The sequence below is a fragment of the Hibiscus syriacus genome, unplaced genomic scaffold (genome assembly GCF_006381635.1).
Source record: "Hibiscus syriacus cultivar Baekdansim isolate YM2019G1 unplaced genomic scaffold, ASM638163v2 tig00000765_pilon, whole genome shotgun sequence".
NCBI lineage: Eukaryota > Viridiplantae > Streptophyta > Magnoliopsida > Malvales > Malvaceae > Hibiscus > Hibiscus syriacus.
Genome location: NW_024061821.1, coordinates 317822 through 341341, shown reverse-complemented (window position 1 = coordinate 341341; position 23520 = coordinate 317822). Strand labels below are relative to the sequence as shown.

General features: G+C 34.1%; 1 pseudogene; it reads left to right on the top strand.

Annotated features, from left to right (window-relative positions):
• The first annotated feature begins 14914 nt into the window (after positions 1-14914).
• LOC120216823 lies at positions 14915-23134 on the top strand (annotated as a pseudogene).
• The last annotated feature ends 386 nt before the right edge of the window (positions 23135-23520 follow it).

The window sequence follows — 23520 nt, the reverse complement described above, 5'->3', positions numbered from 1 at the left end:
TCTTTTGCACTTACTGTTAACAGTGATGATCCGGTTACTTTTCATGATGCAGTTACTAGTCAGGAAAACGACAAGTGGATGACTGCCATGGTTGAGGAGATGGAGTCTTTGAATCACAATCGTACATGGGAGTTAGTTCCCCTTCCTAAGGGTAAGAAGCTGATTGGTTGCAAATGGGTGTATAAGAAGAAACCAACAGTAACAGAAAAAGAGGGGGAGAAGTTCAAGGCTCGCTTGGTAGAAAAGGGTTTTTCACAGTAGAAAGAAGTTGATTATGATGAAATTTTTTCTCCTGTGGTCAGGCACACTTCAATCCGAGCAGTACTTGTATTGGTGGCTAGTTGGGATTTGCATTTAGAGCAGATGGATGTTAAAACAGCTTTTTTGCATGGTGATTTAGAGGAGCAGATCTGCATGCGGCAGCCTGAAGGTTTCACTCAACCTGGAAACGAGCATTTAGTTTGCAGATTGAAGAAATCTTTGTACTGGTTAAAACAGTCTCCGATACAGTGGTATAAACGGTTTGACTCCTATATGATCACGACTGGCTATAACCGATGTGAGTATGATTGTTGTATCTATGTTAAGAGCCTTGATGATGGTTCTTTTATTTTTCTGTTACTGTATGTTGATGATATGTTGATTGCTGCCAAGAACATGGTTGATGTTATCGGTTTGAAAACCTTATTGAGTTAGGAATTTGATATGGAAGATTTAGGTGCTGCAAAGAAAATTCTTGGAATGAAAATTTGCAGGGACAGAGACTCAAGGAAACTATGGTTATCTCAATGGGGTTTTGTTGAGAAAATGCTAGAAAGGTTTGCGATGAGCAGCGCAAAACCAGTTAGCACTCTATTGGAGAACCACTTTAAGCTCTCATCAGAACAGTGCCCTAAGACAGATAAGGAAGCTGAAGATATGGTGAAGGTTCCATATTCTAATGTTGTTGGCTGCTTGATGTATGCAATGATATGTACTCGTCTTGATTTAGCTCATGTTGTTAGTCAATTTTTAAGTACATGTCTGAACCTGGTAAGTAACATTGGGAAACAGTCAAGTGGATCTTTTGATACTTAAAGGGTACTGTGGGATATGGAATTATTTTTGGTAGTCAGAGGGATAATCCTTTGGTTGTAGGATATGTGGATTCAGACTATGCATGTGACTTGGATAATAGAAGATCTACGATAGGGTATGTTTTTACGCTTGGTGGAGGACCTATTTGTTAGAAGTCTACTATTCAATATGTTGTGGCACTATTTACAACTGAAGTTGAATACATGGCAGCGGCTGAAGCTGTAAAAGAAGCTTTATGGCTCACTGGTTTAGTGAATGAGTTGGGTGTTCAGCAAGGTGGAGTTCAGTTGCTTTGCGATAATCAAAGTGTTATTCACTTGGCTAAGAATCAGGTATATCGTGCTAGAACTAAGCATATTGATGTACGTTTTCACAAGATCAGAGAGTTGGTTGCATCTGGAGAGGTTTTGTTTCAGAAGGTACATACTGATGAGAATGCCACTGATATGTTCAACAAGCCAGTTACGACATACAAGTTCAAGCATTGCTTAGACTTATTGAATGTTTCGAGTTGTTGAAGAAGTAAGGTAACCCAACCCACATTGAATATTTTCTAAGGGACATGATATTCGCCAAGGTGGAGATTTGTAAGGTATGACTCATAAATATACCGGTAAAGAGGACATGGGATGGAGCGGTACAGTACAGGGTTAATTTTGTAATTATGTACTAGGGTTTTCTATTATAAATAGAGATGTAACCTAAACTTATGAGATATTGAATAAAATTTCTAGCGCCGCCTAGGCACCGATGACGTAAGCACATTGTCGAACCTCATTAAAATTATTGTGTTCTTTCGTTTACTTTGCCCGATTCTTCAACATTTCCTAAAGAGGATCATTGCAATATATACAAAGGAGGATATGCTAGCCAACAGTGGAAAGTAGTCTAACAGAACCCTAATTGCTCTACTAACCGTGCCAGCCAAGGATAATAGATGCTGAGAACCTAACTGCATCTATAAAAAACACAACAACAACAAACCAAAAATCTAGCTTTTCTTCATTCTTGTGCAGCACAACATCCAACTTTTCTACTCCTTTTTCTCTGCCCAACTACCCTTTCTGACCTTTTGTAACCTAATTGTTAGGTCAAGCAAGTTCAAAAGTAAACTCTTGCCATGTGCAACATGCAACTATCATATAATATTAATGAGAGCGTTGGGGAAGTTGGCATCCTACAATATCCTCTATTTAATGCACATTCAACATTCATCAATGTCATTGCCTCTTCATTTCTTCTTTATGAAAGAAGCGATTGAAATTTTAAAATTATTTGAGGGTTGAGAATGAGAAAACATAAAGGACATGATAATATTTAAAAGAAAAACCTTCCTTATATATTATTCTTTATGTTTAATAACAATAATATAAGTTGTTTAAATAATTTGTTATAATATCGGAACGATGATTATCGGCAAACAAATAAACACAATCGAAAAGGAAAAACAAAGAACACTAGAATTTACGTGGAAAACCCAAAAGGAAAAACCATGGGCAGAGAAGAAGAATTTTACTAATATGAAGGAAGAAAATACAAGAGAATTTTAGTGAAAGAAAAGAACTTGATATCTAACACTGACCCTTAGTATCTATTTATAGGGATAAATATTTGATTACAAAGGAAAACTAAATAAAGTAGAAATCTACTTTAATAAAGTTTTATACTTTTAATCAAATTGTCCTACTTTCCCAATATTTATATATTAATTAATTTGTGTCACTTTGAATTCGAGTCAAACTCTAACAAATCTCCACCTTGACATGAATTCTGAAAGTGCAAAGGTTTCGAGACAAAACACCCAAATTCGATGTGACACCCAAACTCAACAAAAACAATTCTTCATTTCAATGAACAAGTTCTCTACCTCTTCCACAACTCCCCTCAAAGGGGCAATCTTCAGTAATAGACATCGACCAAGTCCAAGCAATGCTCAAACTTGGTTGTAGGGAGCGATTTGGCCATCATGTCTGCAAGATTGTCATGAGTGCTGATTTTGCTCACAACAATGTCACCTCGAGCAATTACGTCACGCACAAAGTGATAGCGAATATCAATATGTTTCGTCCGCTCATGAAACATTTGATCATTCGTTAAGAATATAACACTCTGACTGTCACAGAACACCGTACTGATCTGAAGGTCTTCACTAAGTTCACTAAAGAATCCTTTTAACCAGATCGCTTCCTTACAAACTTCAGTGATCGCCATGTATTTGGCTTCAGTAGTTGACAAGGCGACTGTGTTTTGTAGAGTATTTTTCCAACTTATGGTGCATCCTCCAAACTGTAAAATTATACCCTGTAAGTAGAGATGCACATAGCCGGATTTAAATCCGATCCGGATCGGATAAAAACCAATCCGGTTTTTTCACCAAGCCAAAAAACCGGTTTATAAAAAAACCGGTTCGGATCATAACCGATTTGGAGGGCCAAATGATGTAACCGGTGTAACCGGTTTCGGTTTGAAAAAAACCAAAATTTTTAAAAAAACCGGTTTTTAATCCAGTCATCCAATTTTTTAAACCCCAGACTGGATTTTTTCGGGATAAAAAACCAGTTTTTTATCCGGTTTTTTTCAAACCGGTTTTTAATCGGGTAAAAAATCCGATCGTCCAATTTTTTCCCAAACCGATTATACTATCCGATTTTAAAATATCCGATTCGGTTTAAAAAAAATCGGTTTTTCCCAAATCCGGTTTCAGATATTTTTTGCGCAAAATCGGATATTCGGATTTTTTGTGCACCTATACCTGTAAGTGATCTCTTATTAATATCTCCCGTAAAATCAGAATCTACGAACCCTACTACTCAATCTCTAGTTTGTCCGAACTACAAGCAAACTTCACTAGTACCGCGAAGATACCTGAAAATCCATTGGACAACTTTCCAATGTTCTTTACCAGGATCCACCATGTATCTACTCACTGAACTTACTGCGTACACTAAGTCTAGACGCGTACAAACCATAGTATACATCAGAGATCCCATTGCACTAGAATATGAAACACCTGACATGTACTCTACCTCCACATCTGATTTTGGTGAACAGTCTGATGAAAGTCTAAAGTGAGTTGCCAGCGGAGTACTTACAGGCTTCGTACTTTGCATATTGAACATGTGAAGAACCTTTTCAATGTACCCCTTTTGACTTAGGTACAATTTACCTGTTTTTCTATCTCTTCTAATCTCCATTTCGAGTATCTTCTTCATAAGACCAATATCTTTCATCTCAAACTCCTTATTAAGCCGAGTTTTCACATGTCTAATCTCTTCTTTATTGTTCGCAACTATCAACATATCATCAACATAAAGAAGTAGGTATATAGGCGGAGTATTGCGATTCTTTTTTAAGAAAATACAACTGTCAAAATTGCTTCCCTTAAAACCAAGAGAAATCATAAGAGTGTCAAACCTCTTATACCATTGTCTAGGTGACTGCTTAAGTCCATAAAGAGATTTCTTCAACAAACAAACATGGTATTCCTTTCCTATGACCATGAAACCCTTTGGTTGTTGCATGTAAATGTCCTCTTCAAGTTCACCGTGCAAGAATATCATTTTCACATATAACTTCTCAAGCTCAAGGTCTCGCATAGCTAGTACCCCAAGCAAAGCTCTAATCTAACTATGCTTTACCACCGTAGAAAACACATTATTGAAGTCAATACCAGGGATTTGGTTGAATCCTTTCGCAACCAGCCTTACCTTGTATCTGTGTTATTCAACTCCCGGAATTTCTTCATTCTTTTTGTACACCCATTTACACTGAATGACTCGCTTTTCGCTGGGAACTTTTACTAAATTCCAAGTGTTATTCTTGTGAAGTGACTATATTTCCTCTTGCATTACGATCATCCACTTGTCTAAGTCTTTACAGTTAATAACCTCTGAATAAGATGATGGCTCTTGGTTCGTATCAATGTCTTCCGCAACACTTAGGACATACGCAACTAGATCAGCATCTGTGTACCTTTGTGGTTGCTTGATTTTTCTTCTAGGTTTATTATGAGCAACAGACGATGACGAATCAAATTTTTGTAGATGAGTTATTTTCTTTGCTAGTATGTCAGATGCAGACCCTACTTCAAACTGAATCTCGACCTTCTTCTATGCGATCTCTTATTCCTTTGAATTCTTGGTAGTTTCATTAAAGGGTGATCCTCGCAACATAGCAGATTCATCAAATATCACATCTCTACTAATAACTATCTTTCTAGTTTCGGGACACCATAACTTATAGCCTTTTACTCCCGATTTATATATTATTAAGATGCACTTTATAGATATAGGTTCTAATTTACCATTGTTTACATGAGCATACAAAGGATAACCAAATATCTTCAAATCAAAATAATCTGCAAGCCTACCAGACCATACCTTTTGCGGAGTCTTTTTGTCAATGGCCAAAAATGGAGACATGTTAATCAGAAAACATGCTAGCGAAGCCGTTTCAGCCTAAAATGACTTCGGTAGACCAATATTAGAGAGCATGAAACAAACCCTTTTCATTATCATTCTATACATCCGTTCAGCAACACCGTTTTTTTGTGGTGTTTGGCAGCCTGTTAAGTGTCTCACAATCCCTTCTTTCTTGCATAAATCATTAAATTCTCCTTAACAAAATTCTAAACCATTATTAGTATGAAGACATTTAACTTGCATTCAAGTCTGTTTCTCAATCATTGTCTTGTAATTATTGAATGTGGCCATAACATCATTTTTCTTCTTCAAGATGAATGAATAAACTTTTCTAGAATAGTCATCAATGATTGTCAACATGTAGGTTGCACCTCCATGAAAGGATACTCTAGACGGTCCCCATATATAAATATGAACATAATCTAGTGTACCTTTCGTATTGTGAATCCCTTTGGTAAACACACTGTAATATCCCAAAATCAGGGCTAGTGGCTAAAGTGAGAATTTTAAAAGTTTTGTGCTCAATTTAGAAATCAGTTAAAAGTTCAAGGACTTAAGTAAGGAAATTTTAAGGATATATTAAATAGCATAAATGGATGAATTAAAGGGGTATTTTGGTCTTTTATGCTTAAAGGATATTTTTCCCTTTAAATAAGGGTTAAACACGTGGGTTTGGGAGAATTCTGGAAGCCTTCTTCTTACTCTCTTTTTCTCCTTCCCGTAGCTCAAGTTAAAAAGGTATGTTTGATTTTAGTGTTGAATTCTTGGATTTATAAGTGGGTTTTGATTATTTGAGTGTTATATAAGCTTAAGGAAAGCTTATATGAACTTAAATCATCAAGTAAAGAGAATAAGAAGAGAAATTCTATTATGGGTTTAGAAATTAACTTTTGATATAAAGAGGTTTTTAAAGTTGTAATGAAGAATTTGACTTGTCAGTAGTTTATTTAAGAGATATGAAATGTTAAAATTGGATTTAGAACATGATGAAATTTGAGTATGATTCTTGAAGCCTATGTAGAGGATATGATTTGGAGATTTAAGATGTGATAATGAATACAAATGGGCTTAAGTATGTGTGTTTGCGTTTAGGATATGAAAGGGGTTGAAGTATGGCATAATTGAGTTAGAATGAAGTGATTTTCGTGCTAAAATGTAATTTCTGGGTTATGTGCATCGATACATATTCAATTGGTACCGATGCACTCTCAAAGAAATAAACATCGAATGCAATGAGTGCATCAAGACATAGGGAGTGCATCGATACACCCATTAAAATGAAAACATCGAATGTAAATTGTGTACCGATGCATGGGTAGTGCATCGATGCACCTGTTTAGGGATGCATCGATACACTGTAGAATGTACCGATGCACTTCAATGGGAAATATAATAAATCTTTCTTTCAGTCTAAGAATTGATAGATTATAGTATATCAATTGGATACTGATAAGTATTAATACATGATTGTGTAGGCATCGATCGAAAGTAAAGTTCGGATAGGTCGTCAGAGTAAGATACGCAAGAAAGAGAAAGAACTTGGTAGTGTTATTGGTGATCAGGTGAGTACATGATATGAAGTGTAGTTATGTTAAGGAATTATGACTTGCGAGAAGTCTAATTCTGATATTAGGTAATATGAGTACCCATATATAAGCAGGTAGTAATATGATGTTTAGATAAATTCGAGTCTATGCATATGTTTAGATGTAATTGCTTCTTTATGTTTGTGATCTAGGTGAATATGCCTTGGTTCATTACATGTTATGAGATATGTGTTGTATGATAGTGATCTATGAGATATTGATAATAAGTCATAAGATTACATGCATATGTAATATAAGTTAAAATATAAGAAATAATATGTTATATGCATATGAAAAAAGGTATACGTGAACTATATAAAATGAGATAAAGAACTATGTGATGTGACCATGTGTGAAAAGGATGAATAATGTGAATTTCATGGAAAAATGCTACGTGAAAGTAAACTACGTGACTATGTGATCATATGAGATGTGATAAAGAGCTATGTGAAAGAACTATGTGATATGAATATTTGAATGTGTAATGAGGTAAAAGATAATGCCCATGTCATGTGTTATGAGAGCTATAGGTATAGTTGGCATGCCAAGAGTCGAGGGTCTATGCGGTCCTTCGGGACAAATTCTACGCGCCCCTAGTGGGAATTATACGAGCTGTGGTGACAGCATAGTGCACAACCTCTATGTACTCACATACCTTAAGTTCTCAATAGTTTGCATGGGCTAACCAAAAAGATAATAATAAAATGTGAGTTGTAATAAGAAATGTGTTACATGTTTTATATGATGATATATGTGAATGTGTGTATATGTTACAAGAAAGAATGTATGTTATGGGTTATGGCATTTGTTATGTGATATACATGAATATATGTTAATGTATATATATGAATGAATATCAATGACTCATATGATGATGTAAGAACATGTTATAAGAAATAAAATATGAAAATAAGAGATCATATGAACAAGATATAAGAGATAGAAATGATAATCATATAAATGTATGAGAAAATATAAATGATGACATGCATGTGTGTATGTAATTGTTACATGATAAAGTATGTATACAAGTATGACGTTGTATTACATGACATACACATGCATTTGATAATTTACATATGTATTTATATGTATCAATAAGTCTATGACTTAGCGTGTGAGTGTTTCACATGTAGGTTTAGGAAAGCAGGAAGAGAAGCTAAGAGGAACAAGACATGTTAGTTTCTCCTTACCGAAGGTCAGATCAGAACCTGAATAAATAACATGTATTTTGTTATATAAAATCTAGTTGGCATGTAGTTAAAAGATTTGTATTAGATACGCTTTGGTCAGTTTTGTAAAACCATATGTTTTATATCATAGAAAGTAAATGGTTTTATTAGAAATATCAAACTGAATCTTGGGTATTTTGTAAAAGTAAATGTTTTGAGAAGTCAATGTAACACCTCAGACTTGTATTCGGGTCGGGTATGCGTTGAAGGTGTTATATTTAATGGTATCAGAGCTAAGGTTTAGCTGATTCTAGGCTTAAACTGAAGTCAAATGAGGTTTAAAAATGTGTACATGCCAACTCAAAGTGAAAATTTCTTGATCTGATAGAGTAAGGAGTATGTTGTCTTGCTAATAGAATAAGATTTGTATGGTATAGTAGAAATTGATTATAGAAATTGTCGAAGTGAATCGATAGCCAAAAAAATCTGATGGTGATAGCAATTCACCTTCCCTGACCAGGTAGGATGAAGAGCGGAAACCTCAGAAAGTGTCTTATAAGATTAAAGGTTGATTTCAGAAAGTTGAAATCATATCTGAATAATGGCAGAAAGTTTTCACTGTTTTGAATCGGAAAGGTGATATGGAGTTATTTTGTTATTTAGTGGATAAGATAGAATATGGTGAACAAGTGTCACCATAAGAGCGTTAAAATATCAAATGATGCAGTGAGAATTGGTAGAAGAGTTCAAGAATAAGTGTATTAGTGACAAGCGTATAAGATGTATAAAGCCAGAGATTACGAATTTGAAACAGGGGAATCATAGCGTGTATGAATAAGAGTGTATATGATTAGAAGAACTGTTGCTGACGGACAAGGGTAAGTGATGATGAATGTATTAGAGTTAAAGGATTAAAGATGATGTCAAGTTAAGCTAACAATGTATGGCGTAGAATTTGTAAATGGTTATGTATTGTGATTCGAACAAGGATTTTACAAAGAATAAGATTTGTGCAAAGAGTGTTGACTATCAGAGTTATGAAAATGTTATAAAGATTGATGATCAAGGATAAGTATGAGGGAAATAAAAAGAATATGTGAATACGGATGGAAGATACAAGTTAGTTATGTTATAAGGAGATCATGATTATGAAAATGATAGAGTTTACAAAATCAGATATGATAAAGATTATATTGAGGAATGGATTATGAGTATGATTAGAAGTAAAGACGGTATGTCAGATGATGTGAAAGATTAGTTGATTAAGTAAAGTATATGTTTTAATCAATTATGATATGGATCTGAATATGGTTGTGTATTTTGATCAGATAAATATTATGAAGGTAAGGAGATAAATATTTGTATGTCGAAAAGAGGGATTTAAGGAAGGAAAATACAAGTATAAGATATGGTTAAGCATGAGATTTTGTATAAGTGAAGTTATTTATCAAAGTTACGAAGATATGACGAAGATCGGTAATTAGAGACGAGTATAAGTGATAGAAAAAGAGTAGATGAACATTAAAGAAAAGATATGATAAGAAGATTTTGATTTTTGAAGGAATAAAAGAATAAAGGGATAAGAAAAGTGCATAAGGTAATATGAAAAGATTATATGTATTGAGGTACAGACAAGGATTAAGAAATGAGGAAAGATTTGGTTTATGTGGTAAAGTAATTAGAGAATAAGAATATAAATTAATTAAGTTATGATATTGAGGTATAAGGATTAGAGTATGGGTTTATATTATAAGTGGTATTACATGGATTTACAGAGTTAAGTTTATTAACGGAAAACATGGAATATTAAGTTAAGAAAACAATATAAGAACATTAGAAGATATGTTCTTATTGTGTGTGCCGTGAAAATTCGGGGATGAATTTTTTTAAAGGAGGAGAGATTTGTAATATCCCAAAAACAGGGCTAGTGGCTAAAGTGAGAATTTTGAAAGTTTTGTCAATTTAAAAATCAGTTAAAAGTTTAGGGACTTAAGTAAAGAAATTTTAAGAATGGATTAAATAGCATAAATGTATAAATTAAAGGGGTATTTTGGTCTTTTATGCTTAAAGGATGTTTTTCCCTCTAAATAAGGGTTAAACACGTGGGTTTGGGAGAATTCCGGAAGCCTTATTCTTACTCTCTTATTCTCCTTCCCATAGCTCAAGTTAAAAAGGTAAGTTTGATTTTAGTGTTGAATTCTTGGATTTATAAGTGGGTTTTGATTATTTGAGTGTTATATAAGCTTAAGGAAAGCTTATATGAACTTAAATCATCAAGTAAAGAGAATAAGAAGAGAAATTCTATTATGGGTTTAGAAATTAACTTTTGATATAAAGAGGTTTTTAAAGTTGTAATGAAGAATTTGACTTGTCAGTAGTTTATTTAAGAGATATGAAATGTTAAAATTAGATTTAGAACACGATAAAATTTGAGTATGATTCTTGAAGCCTATGTAGAGGATATGATTTGGATATTTAAGATGTGATAATGAGTACAAATGGGCTTAAGTATGTGTGTTTGAGTTTAGGATATGAAAAGGGTTGAAGTATGACATAATTGAGTTAGAATGAAGTGATTTTCGTGCTAAAATGTAATTTCTGGGATATGTACATCGATACATATTCAATGGGTACCGATGCACTCTCAACGAAATAAACATCGAATGCAATGAGTGCATCGATGTACAAGGAGTGCATCGATACACCCATTAAAATGGAAACATCGAATGTAAATTGTGTACTGATGCATGAGTAGTGCATCGATGCACCTGTTAAGGTATGCATCGATACACTGTAGAATGTACCGATGTACTTCAATGGGAAATGGAATAAATCTTTCTTTTAGTCTAAGAATTGATAGATTATAGTATATTAATTGGATACTGATAAGTATTAATACATGATTGTGTAGACATCGATCGAAAGCAAAGTTCGGATAGGTCGTCAGAGTAAGATACGCAAGAAAGAGAAAGAGCTTGGTAGTGTTATTGGTGTGAGTACATGATATGAAGTGTAGTTATGTTAAGGAATTATAACTTGCGAGAAGTCTAATTCTGATATTAGGTAATATGAGTACCCAGATATAAGCAGGTAGTGATATGATGTTTAGAGAAATTCGAGTATATGCATATGTTTAGATGTAATTGTTTCTCTATGTTTGTGATCTAGGTGAATATGCCTTTTTGCATTACATGTTATGAGATATGTGTTGTATGATAGTGATCTATGAGACATTGATAATAAGTCATAAGATTACATGCATATGTAATATAAGTTAAAAGATAAGAAATAATATGTTATATGCATATAAAAAAAAGGTATATGTGAACTATATGAAATGGGATAAAGAACTATGTGATGTGACCATGTATGAAAAGGATGAATAATGTGAATTTCAAGGAAAATACTACGTGAAAGTAAACTACGTGACTATGTGATCATATGAAATGTGATAAAGAGCTATGTGAAAGAACTATGTGATATGAATATGTGAATGTGTAATGAGGTAAAAGATAATGCCCATGTCATGTGTTATGAGAGCTATAGGTATAGTTGACATGCCAAGAGTCGAGGGTCTCCGCAGTTCTTTGGGACATAGTGGTCCTTCGGGACATCTAAATGGTCATTCGGGACAAATTCTATGCGCCCCTAGTGGAATTATACGAGTTGTGGTGACAGTATAGTGCACAACCTCTATGTACTCACATACCTTAAGTTCTCAATAGTGTGCATGGGCTAACCAAAAAGATAATAATAAAATGTGAGTTGTAATGAGAAATGTATTACATGTTTTATATGATGATATATGTGAATGTGTGTATATGTTACAGGAAAGAATGTGTGTTATGGGTTATGGCATTTGTCATGTGATGTACATTAATATATGTTAATGTATATATATGAATGAATATCAATGACTCATATGATGATATAAGAACATGTTATAAGATATAGAATATGAAAATAAGAGATTATATGAACAAGAGATAAGAGATAGAAAGGATAATCATATAAGAGTATGAGAAAATATAAATGATGACATGCATGTGTGTATGTAATTGTTACATGAAAAAGTATGTATACAAGTATGACATTGTATTACATGACATGTACATGCATTTGATAATTTACATATGTATTTATATGTCTCACTAAGTCTATGACTTAGCGTGTGAGTGTTTCACACGTAGGTTTAGGAAAGAAGGAAGAGAAGCTAAGAGGAGCAAGACATGTTAGTTTCTCCTTACCGAAGATCATATTAGAACCTAAATGAATAACATGTATTTTGTTATATAGAATCTAGTTGGCATGTAGTTAAAAGATTTGTATTAGATACGCTCTGATCAGTTTTGTAAAACCATATGTTTTATATTATCGAAAGTAAATGGTTTTATTAGAAATATCAAACTGAATCTTGGGTATTCTATAAAAGTAAATGTTTTGAGAAGTCAATGTAACACCTCAGACTCGTATCCGGGTACGGGTTGGGGGTGTTACACGCACTCTCCTCTGTTTGCCAAATACTCAGTGTTCGCAAAATCTGAGCTTGTAAATTCCTTGACCATCAATGAGACCTCTTCTACTCAACTCTGACATGCCAAGTTCGCTCATGTACCCTAGGCGCATATGCGAAAGCTTAGTTATATCTTCATCTGATAGTGTAGTGATGCAATAGCAACATCACCAATAATCATTAACCCTTGGAGAACGTACAACATTCCATTCTTTTTCTCTGCCTTCATCACAATAAGTGAACCCTGGCTAAAATTCAAAAATCCACATTCAGTAGAGTACTTATACCTTTTTGTGTCAAGAGTACTTAGCGAGATCAGGTTACGCTTCAAATCTGGAATGTGACGAATATCACTTAGGGTTCTAACAATTACATCATGCATCTTGACTTTGACACTGCCAATTCCTGTAATCTTACAAGATGCATTATTACCCATCAATATAATATCTGCTGACACAGTTTCATAGGTTACAAACCAATCATGGTTAGAACACATGTGATAGGTACACCCAGAATCAAGGATCCACTCCTCGCTCGCCTTCGCATTATCATCAGAAACCACTAGGAGTTCGCATTCAACATCTTCTGCAACATACGCAACACTATATTTCTTTGCGGACTATTATTCAGCCTCTCTCTTTATCTTATTGTGCAACTTGTAACACTCTGTTTTAATATGATATTTCTTTTTACAAAAGTGACAAGTTTTACCCCGGTTGGAAGATTTTGATCAGCCCCTTCCTTTACTGCTAGAAGAATGCTCGTCTTTTCTTCCACAGTCAGATTTAGTCGGCCCATGCACCACAAGACCCTTTGTTTGGGGCTCGAAACTAGATGCAATATGTTTCATCTTGTCGAACGAGTGCAAGCCATTGTACATCTCTTCAAGAGTGAAAGTTTCGAGACTGTACAATATTGTGTCTCTGAAAGGTGAGTAGGGAGAAGGAAGGGAACATAGTAGGATCAGTCCTAAGCCTTCTTGATCATACTTCACTTCTAAAGTCTCTAGATCATAGACATTTTCCTTGAATGCGATCAGGTGCTCTTCAAGAGACAAACTTTCTGCCAACATAAGTGAATAAAGACGATGCTTTAGGTACAACTTGTTGATCAATGATTTTTGCATGCAAAGTTACTTCAATTTTGTCCATAAAGATGCACTTTTTTTCTTTCAACACATCCTACAAAATTTGATTTGATAAGTGTAAATGAATATAAGAAAGAGCTTTACGATCGTTATGCTTTTCCTCAGTCGTCCATTGTGTTTCTGGCTTCTCATCAATTCCTTCTATTGCATCATCGAGATCTAACTGTGCAAGAACATCTCGAATCTTTACCTGCCATAGCGAGAACCTAATGTTTCGATCCAACAACGGAATATCATTCATTGTTGACATAATCTTGAACCCGAAGCTCTGATACCAGTTTGTTATAATATCAGAATGATGATTATTGACAAACAAATAAACACGATCGAAAAGGAAAAACAAAGAACACCAGGATTAACGTGGAAAACCTAAAAGAGAAAAACCACAGACAGATGAGAAGAATTTTACTAATATCAAGGAAGAAAATACAAGAAGATTTTGGTGAAAGAAAAAACTTGATATCTAACCCTGACCCTTAAGTATTTATTTATATAGATATATAGTTAATTACAAAGGAAAACTAAATAAAGTAGAAATATGTTTTAATAAAGTTTTCTACTTTTAATCAAACTGGGTTTCCTACTTTCCCAATATTTATATATTAATTAATTTATTACATTTTGAATTCGAGTCAAACTCTAATATAATTAATATCATTATCTGTATATATCATCGAACTAAAAAGAGTCCCAAGTAATATAATTCTCCAAGTTGACACTCGAAGATCATTTTTCTTAGCAGGCTTCAATTAACTCCAAATTCTTTACCTTGTCTGCATTTTCTTTGTCCTGTTCTGTACAAGACAATTCTCTAGAATATGTTGGCTTGAAAATCTAGATGGAGAGTGATCAAAGTTAGTTTTGGTGAAATAATCCACCAATAAAAATTTCTTCTTTTTGATGAAATGCCATATAAAACATTGGGGCACTTGGTAAATTTCAAGATCTCTGGAATTTGAGAAATTTTGGGTTTTTTTCCCTTCTGATTTCCCTTTTCCTTTTAACTTTTGATCATCAAGCTTTCTTTGTTATCTTTAAGGAAGATGGTAGGGACTACTGACACGTTGCACCGGAGTTTATGCTCGAATGGATCGCTATACAATTGTAATGGTTTGGAAGAGAAACTAGACGAGCTTTGGTGCCTTGTTGGCAAGACTGATGGCAATCTGTTGAGGATCGTCGGTGTGGGAGCAGGTGCTTGGGGAAGTGTTTTTGCAGCTCTGTTGCAAGATACCTATGGTCAGTTCCGTGAAAAGGTCCAAATCAGGATATGGAGAAGGCCAGGAAAGGCCGTTGCTAGAGCCACAGCAGAACATCTATTTGAAGTGATCAATTCAAGGGAAGATGTGTTGAGGAGGTTGATCCGGCATTGTGCCTATTTGAAGTATGTTGAGGCAAGACCAGGCGATCGAACGCTTTTCACTGACGAGATTCTGAAAGATGGATTTTGCTTGAACATGATCGATACACCACTTTGCCCTTTGAAGGTCGTGACCAATCTGCAGGAAGCCGTTTGGGATGCAGATATAGTGGTAAATGGCTTGCCATCGACCGAAACACGTGAGGTGTTCGAAGAGATCCTCAATTATTGGAAGGAAAGAATCACCGTGCCCATCATCATCTCTTTGTCGAAGGGCATAGAGGCTGCACTGAACCCTGTTCCCCGTATCGTTACTCCAACACAAATGATTAATCGAGCAAGTAACATCACTTCCCCTTACGTCGTCATTTCTTTGCTTGCAAGAAACGAAATCTCAAAATGATTTTTTCTTATTTGACTTTCAGCTGGAGTGCCTATGGAGAACATACTCTATCTTGGTGGACCGAATATTGCGTCCGAGATCTACAACAAGGAATATACTAATGCTCGAATATGTGGAGCCGAAAAGTGGCGGAAACCCCTAGCTAAATTTCTAAGGCAGCCCAATTTCATTGTGTGGGACAACAGTGACCTTGTAACTCATGAAGTTATGGGTGGCTTGAAGAATGGCTATGCCATTGGAGCTGGTGAGTGCCTTATTGCTTGATCTGTAAAGATGAACAATCCGAAAACCCAGAGTAATTCCGCAAGGTCCTAATCTGATCATGCAAACTTCAAATGATATGAGCAATGAAATGACTTTGAGTTCGATTTTGTTAGGAATGGTAGCGGCAGTATATTTTGTACATTGTACATCTGAAATGATTTTTATTACTCATTTGTTGGCCGAAGAACCGAAGAAACTGGTAGGCCCTTTGCTGGCTGACACTTACGTAACTTTGTTAAAAGGTCGTAATGCATGGTATGGCCAAATGTTAGCCAAATGAGAATTAAGCCGGGATATGGGCGATAGCATTACCGGAAAAGGAATGATTCAGGTAAACTTGGTAGAAATTTGCATAAACTTGCTACATTGTTTTAGTATCAGATGTCTTATATTTTCAAGTATCCATTTGATTTGATAATTGGACAGCAAATTTAAGCAATGTTAGATGTGAATTATGTTGGTAATGCTCAATTTGTAACAGTCTTTTAAAGGATTTTAATTCTATGTTTAATATAATTAAATTGTGATTTGGAAGTGACTATTTTGCCCTCACTATTTAGCCTATAAATAGAGGACAATTTCATTCACTTTGATACATCCCAAGTAATCATTTGCTTTGAAACACTCTCTCTTTTGAGTGTTGTTTGAGTTGAGAGAAGAGCAATACCACCAAGTTCACTCCAGTTTTCGGGTGTACGAATTCTTGGAGAGCCGTGTTAACCTCAGGGGGTTGTTCGTTCATTGTAGCGATTACACACATCGGGGCGAATTTGCTTCTAAGGCAGTGGATTACTACGACACGGTTATCATTCTGATTGATTATTTTATTTAATATTTTCCAGTCAGTGCTAACGTCTCGTTTTGCAGCAGTCTATTTTACAAACAATTTAGAAGTAAATTCTTACTGCTGCTAAATACGACAATAATTACTATTGTTTGTGTTGTGAAGAAAGATGGATTCTATGATCACTGAAAATTATCGGTAAGAAACTCAAATTGTTCCTGTTACTAATATTGAGGTAATATTAAAACACACTTTTGAATAAGTGTGTTAATCTAAAACATTTTTCGGAACGGTTCCTGTTTATAAGATGATCATACGTTAGAAATGTTTAAAAGCAGAATATTTTAGTTTAAATCAAATTCTGCACGTTAGACACATCATTTTAACAACTGTTTTTAATGTTTTGTTAAATGCCTTTATGCATGAGGTCTAAAATCAGGTGAACGTTATCTATTAAAAAAATTTAACATTGGTTTTAAAGGTGAATAAAAAGGCATTTGTGATAAAGCTATGTGATAAAGCCATTGGATGGTATATTAAATTGTTTTAATTTATATTATTACATTTGATTAGAAAGGTTTGTAATAAAAAAGAGAGGTAATAATTAGCGTTTAAATGTCAAACGTTTTACCTTTGAATGTGTTGGAGATTAAAGTTATAAATGACTTTAAATTTTTCTTAAATGAAAATCCTTTAAAGATGTTTGATTAATTTTTGTAACATCATAATCAAGGAGAAATGATTTTTAGAATTCATGGTTGTTTAAACGTTTAAAACATTTTTGAATATATATCTATGTTTTATTGCTATAGTTTAGAATATAGTAAAATAGGTATTTGGGAAAAAAGATGCTTTCAATGCTAAGATGCTTTAGATGCTATAATGATATGAGTTATAACTACCGTTAGCATAATGAGAATTTATATATTTATTAATATGCTATAACGGTTTAACTAATGTGATTTTTGTAACTCATTATGTTGTTATATTAAAAGGAGCATGTAGAAAGGTGTTGTTACATGAGTTAAAGGTGAGTAACATCTTTATTTACTAATACATTTGGGTTGAAACAATTCTATGCATTTATTATAGCTTTAAATATTGGATTTATATTACTTTGTAAATAAATTTGAATTGAAACGTTGAATAATTTTAATTGGCCATTATTTGTGCAAATTATAGCTTTAATGGTGTTTATTTACAAAGTAATATACAGATTGAAGTATTAGCCGATGGTGGTTTCACTCGTTCTCGTTTGGGTCTTGGTTCACGAGAATGTTGAAATTGGTTAATTTATTATTATTTTTATAATAAATTTTGAATTGTTATTGAAATGCCCATTTGTTATATGCATGGTGAAAGAAACCTTTAATGTGCATTAAGGTTAATCAATTTAAATGCAATAAAGCTTTGCATTAATTTTTACATGAAACTCATGTTTACACCTTTAGTGTTGTAGTGTCATGTTTTTTTTTTAAATCTTAAGCATGAATGTTAATTATAATCATTATATTTAAATGGTTTTTAAGTTTCAATAGGAGGTTGAATAGTTTATTAAATAACTATATATATGTTTGTTAATAGCTATATAAATGTTGGTGTTTAGTAAATGTTCAATTTTGAAACTTATATGCTATAATCAAGAAGTGACATGATTATAATGTTGATTAACATTTTTGTGAGATAATGCATGTATGATTGGTTAATATGTGGAAAAGATTAACTATTTATTTTCATGTGGGGTAAGATTATTCAGTTTCTGAATATTAAGTTGAAAATAAATTTTATCATACTAATAATTTCTTTTGAGAAATTTATAAAGACAACAAGATGGTTGTAATTTTGGAGAATCATGAAGATGATGATGCAAAGAATGAAGTTGCATGCATGGTGAGAATGAACAAGTCTATTTGGAATTGTGATTCTACCTGTGTGGTCAGATTGTTTAGACTTGTTGCCTGTTAATTCATGCCTTTTAAATACATGAATTAGATTGCATGAGCCTTTAAGATAGTCTTTAAAACTCAGTGGATACTATAAAATGAGATAAAATCGCTATTAAAGACTAAGGTAGTACTACTAAGGCTAAGGCAGTAGTTTGAGCCCAAAATTTATATGCTTAATAAGATACTATTGTGAGTAAAAGTATCAAGCATAATTATTTAAAGAGATCTTATTTAAAGAAAGAGAAAATTCACAAAAGATTTATTGGAAAGTAGTGTGATGAGTATGAAAGTGCATGTCTAGGATTGGTTCTATGAAGACTTGGTACTTAAGCGTGCCTAGTGCACCACCTCTCTTTCATAGAAACCTACCTGGTGCATTGTTCATTACTATGCTCACTATTCCAATACTATGACAAGATAAAAACTCTTAAAACTTAGTGCATAAGTTAAAATAGTAGAGATTAATTTGGTTTAGTGGAATACCAAATTTAGTCATAGTAAATAAAATATATGATGATATCTTTAAGGCTAATATGTTGAATATCATGAATGAGTATATGATAGAATCTATTGCTACTAAAAGTGTGTTGTAGCTATTAAATCTCTTTAAGTGGTTTTCCTAAGTAGAGGAAAGAAAAGAGATTATCTATTTCAGTTGTGCTAAAATCTCTTGTTTTAAACTTGAGATCATTTTTCCTGATGTTAGGAAAAAATCGAAATTCATTTTGAATGAGGAAAAGTCATAAAGAATTTCATATTGATTTATGCATTTTAATCTTAATGATTTGTAACTTCTCAAAACTTTGAGAATATAATTATGTGTAAACAAAACTTGAGTTTGTTAAAATATAGTTTTATGGCTAAAACTCATAACAAATTTACTCTAGTATGATTGAGTATTTGTTTACACGTTTTACAAGACACTTATGGATATCCTAAAATGTTAGAAATGTGGGGGATGTCTTAAAATGTAGATTAAATGCATAAACTCAAATAGAAAATATTATATCTACTTCTTCTAGTATTTCTGCTAGGTCTTCTCAAGAAATTGATTTCGAGCCTAGAAGAAGTAAAAGGCTATTTGGACCAAATTTTATTACTTCCTTTATTTATGAGATAAATGATTTAGACTTTCTTTCTGGTCATATAGCTTAAATATTATATGAGGATCCTAAAAAAGCTATAAGATCTATCGATGCTAGTTTCTAGAAAATCGCGCTCTTAATGATGAACTAGAATCGATAATGTCTAATCATACTTGGGATTAGTTGACTTGCCGAGAGGATTTAAAACAATCTGTAGAAAATGAATCTTCCGGAAGAAAATGAGACCAGATGGTTTGATCCAGTGGTAAAAGGCAAGGCTAGTTGTCAAAGGATTCACTCAAAAGTTTGTTTTAGACTACTTTGATTCTTACTCTCCCGTTATGAACATCTCAACAATCCGTGCATTATTTGCACTAGCCTCTATTCATAAGTTGCAAGTACATCAAATGGATGTTAAGACTGCATTTTTGAATGGAGATCTAGATGAGGAGATCTATATGGGAACAATGGTACAAGAAATTTCAAAAAACTATACTTAGTTTTAGTTTTGTTGTGAATAGTCCAGATGCTTGTGTGTATTCGAGGATGTTTGGTACTGATTACGTCATCATAAGTTTTGTATGTTGATGACATGTTGATTTTCAGTTCTAACATTGAGTCCATTAACAAAACAAACAATTTCTTGTCCACTAAATTTGAGATGACAGATCTGGGAGAAGTTGATGTAATCTTAGGAGTCAAAATTACTGGAAAGGGATTTTCTTTATGTTAAGCACACTATCTTGAGAAAGTGTTAAAGAAATTTGACAGTTTTGATGTCGTCCCTGTTCGAACCCTTGTGAAACTAGCATATTATCTTTAAGAACAAAGGAAGTAGCGTTTCCCAAACAGAATATACTAAATTAATCGGAAGCTTAATGTTCTTAATGAACTATACTCGGCATGATATTGCTTATGTTGTGATTAGACTAAGTAGATATACTCATAATCCGAGTGGTGAACACTGGATTGCTCTTAGACGCTTACTAAAGTATCTTAAGGGTACTTTGTATTGGAAACTTGAGTTTGTTGGCTATCATGCGGTACTGGAAGGATATTGTGATGTCAACTGGATTTCTGATAATGATGAGGTAAGCTCTACGAGTGGGTATGTTTTTACTTTAGGTGGAGCAGTAATCTCGTGGAAATCATCAAAGCATACTTGTATTGCTTGTTCTACCATGGAGTTATAGTTTATAACTCTTAACCTAGCTGGGCAAGAAGCCGAGTGGCTCAGAAGCTTGTTAGCAGATATTCTGTTGTGGTAAAAACCGACTCCTCTGATTTCTTTGTTGTGTGATTCGCAAGCTGTGATATGTGTACAATGGTAAGGCAAGACACATTCGCATAAGGCATGAATCAGTTAGACAATTAATAAAGAATGGAGTGCTCTCTTTAGAGTATGTGAAGTCGGAAAGGAACCTAGCAGATCCTTGGTCCTAGATTTGTCGAGGGGGATGTGTCTAAAGCCCATTGGTTGAGGAATTCATGGTGGATACCCAACTTAGTTATCTAAGTTCCATGTGGTCAAACGAAACCATGGAAAGACTCATAGTGCACATTCCTACTGCCTATCCCTATGATAAATAATGTGCATGCCCATGATGAGATTAATTGCTCTTAATAAATTCATAGCCCAGGCTTTGGGTGGTCTTAGTGAGAAAGACTTGATGAATTTACCGAATTTGGCTGAATATCTATTCTTAATAAGTTCATAACCCAGAGTTGAGTGGGTAGTTCTAATCGCGAAGGACTAGATGAACTTACCGCTTGAGAGGATGAGTTTTATTAAACTCTTAATGAATTCAAACCCAAGAGTTTGGGAGTTCCTAATGAGAATGACATATTGAATGGGAGTTCCTAGTGAGAAGGACATATTGAATTCACCGAATTATGAGGCTGAATATTTATTCTTAATGACTTCTTATCCAGAGTTTGGATGGTTCATTAATAATGAACTTGAAGAAAGTCGCCATACCCTTTGTGAGGTTGAGCTATTATAAAAGCTCTTAATTATTTCATAGCTCAGTTTGAGTGGCTTATGTTGATATAAACTTGATGAAATAATCTACGTAAGTGAGAATGATTAGCCACCTTCTATAAAAAACGTTGGGCTGTTTTTCTAGTACACTTATTAGAATCCTGAGGAAAGAGGGTTAAACATATATACGCTTTTGTATATATTCTTTGTAGACACATCGAGAACTTTGGTGGATGAAGGGGTTAGTTGTGTGTTATGAGTTTACCCCAATCTTAGAAAGTTCCAGACTAGTTTCACTTATCTAAGAGAAGGATTGCTCATCATCACTATGTACTAGTTCCAGATACGTTCACTAGTGCTTAAGCAACTAATCTCGCTATTGCTCTTCTCATGTTTTAACTTCATTGCTCTCATCTTTACGAAAGAATTCTTTCGCATTAGTGGGGAAATGTTGGTAATGCTCAATTTGTAACAGTCTTTTAAAGGATTTTAATTCTATGTTTAATAGAATTAAATTGTGATTTGGAAGTGACTATTTTGACATCACTATTTAGCCTATAAATAGAGGACAATTTCATTCACTTTAATACATCCCAAGCAATCATTTGCTTTGAAACACTCTCTCTTTTGAGTGTTGTTTGAGTTGAGAGAAGAGCAATACCACCAAGTTCACTCCAGTTTTCGGGTGTACGAATTCTTGGAGAGCCGTGTTAACCTCAGGGGGCTGTTCGTTCATTGTAGCGATTACACACATCGGGGCGAATTTGCTTCTAAGGCAGTGGATTACCATGACACGGTTATCATTCTGATTTATTATTTTATTTAATATTTTCCAGTCAGTGCTAACGCCTCGTTTTGCAGCAGTCTATTTTACCAACAAATTATGTGTTCCAGGGTGTATCTGCAGTAGAAGCACTTTATGAACTTCTGAGTCAGTCAAGCATAAGTGTGTTGCATCCGGAAGGAAGCATACATGTTGCTCCTGTTGAGCTGTGTCCTTTACTCAAGACACTACAATCATGACCCTTTGCCTGCACAAAAACGATCATTAGATCTAAGCATTCCTCGATATAGTTTCGATGATCAATAAGCCCGTCTGATGCTAAACTTTTCATATACATCATTTGAATCTTTAGAGAGAAATCAACTCAAGCTATGCTTCAGGCATTGAGGGATGAAACCTCGAATGATCTGTGAGACCGCATCGAGATCGCGCAAAGCCATGCATTCTACAGACCTTCACTCTTGGGCCAGCCTTGACAAGTTTGCACATCAAATTCAGAGACCAATAATCATACGGAACCAATTGTTTGGGACAGAAACTAGGTGCTTTCGTAATGAATAGTAACTCTTCTAAATATACATTGAAAGATTCATTGATGAAACTTGTCTCAATTTTCAGCATTTTTCCAGGATCAGTACGTCTTGCATAATATATGCAGTTCTTCGCGCACGTTGTTGATTAACATACATAGACAAGAAACACCTCAAATGTTAACCATATCGTTTTGATGCTTTCTGATATTTCCCATTTACTTTTCCATCTAGAACAAGTGAATAGTTAATAGTGGTAACGTGCGAGTGAATTATACGTAAAACCGATAATAGGTCGTGACGATATGACCAAAATACCAGATGCTACATTAGTCATTAAAATGACCTAGAACAGAGCAAACCTAAATCATGTGTTTATATTTCTTATTTGTTTGTTGACTGTTAACTATGTTTCATGCAACAATGGAAGTATAAAAGCAAACATTCATAATAGTGGACAAGAAAAC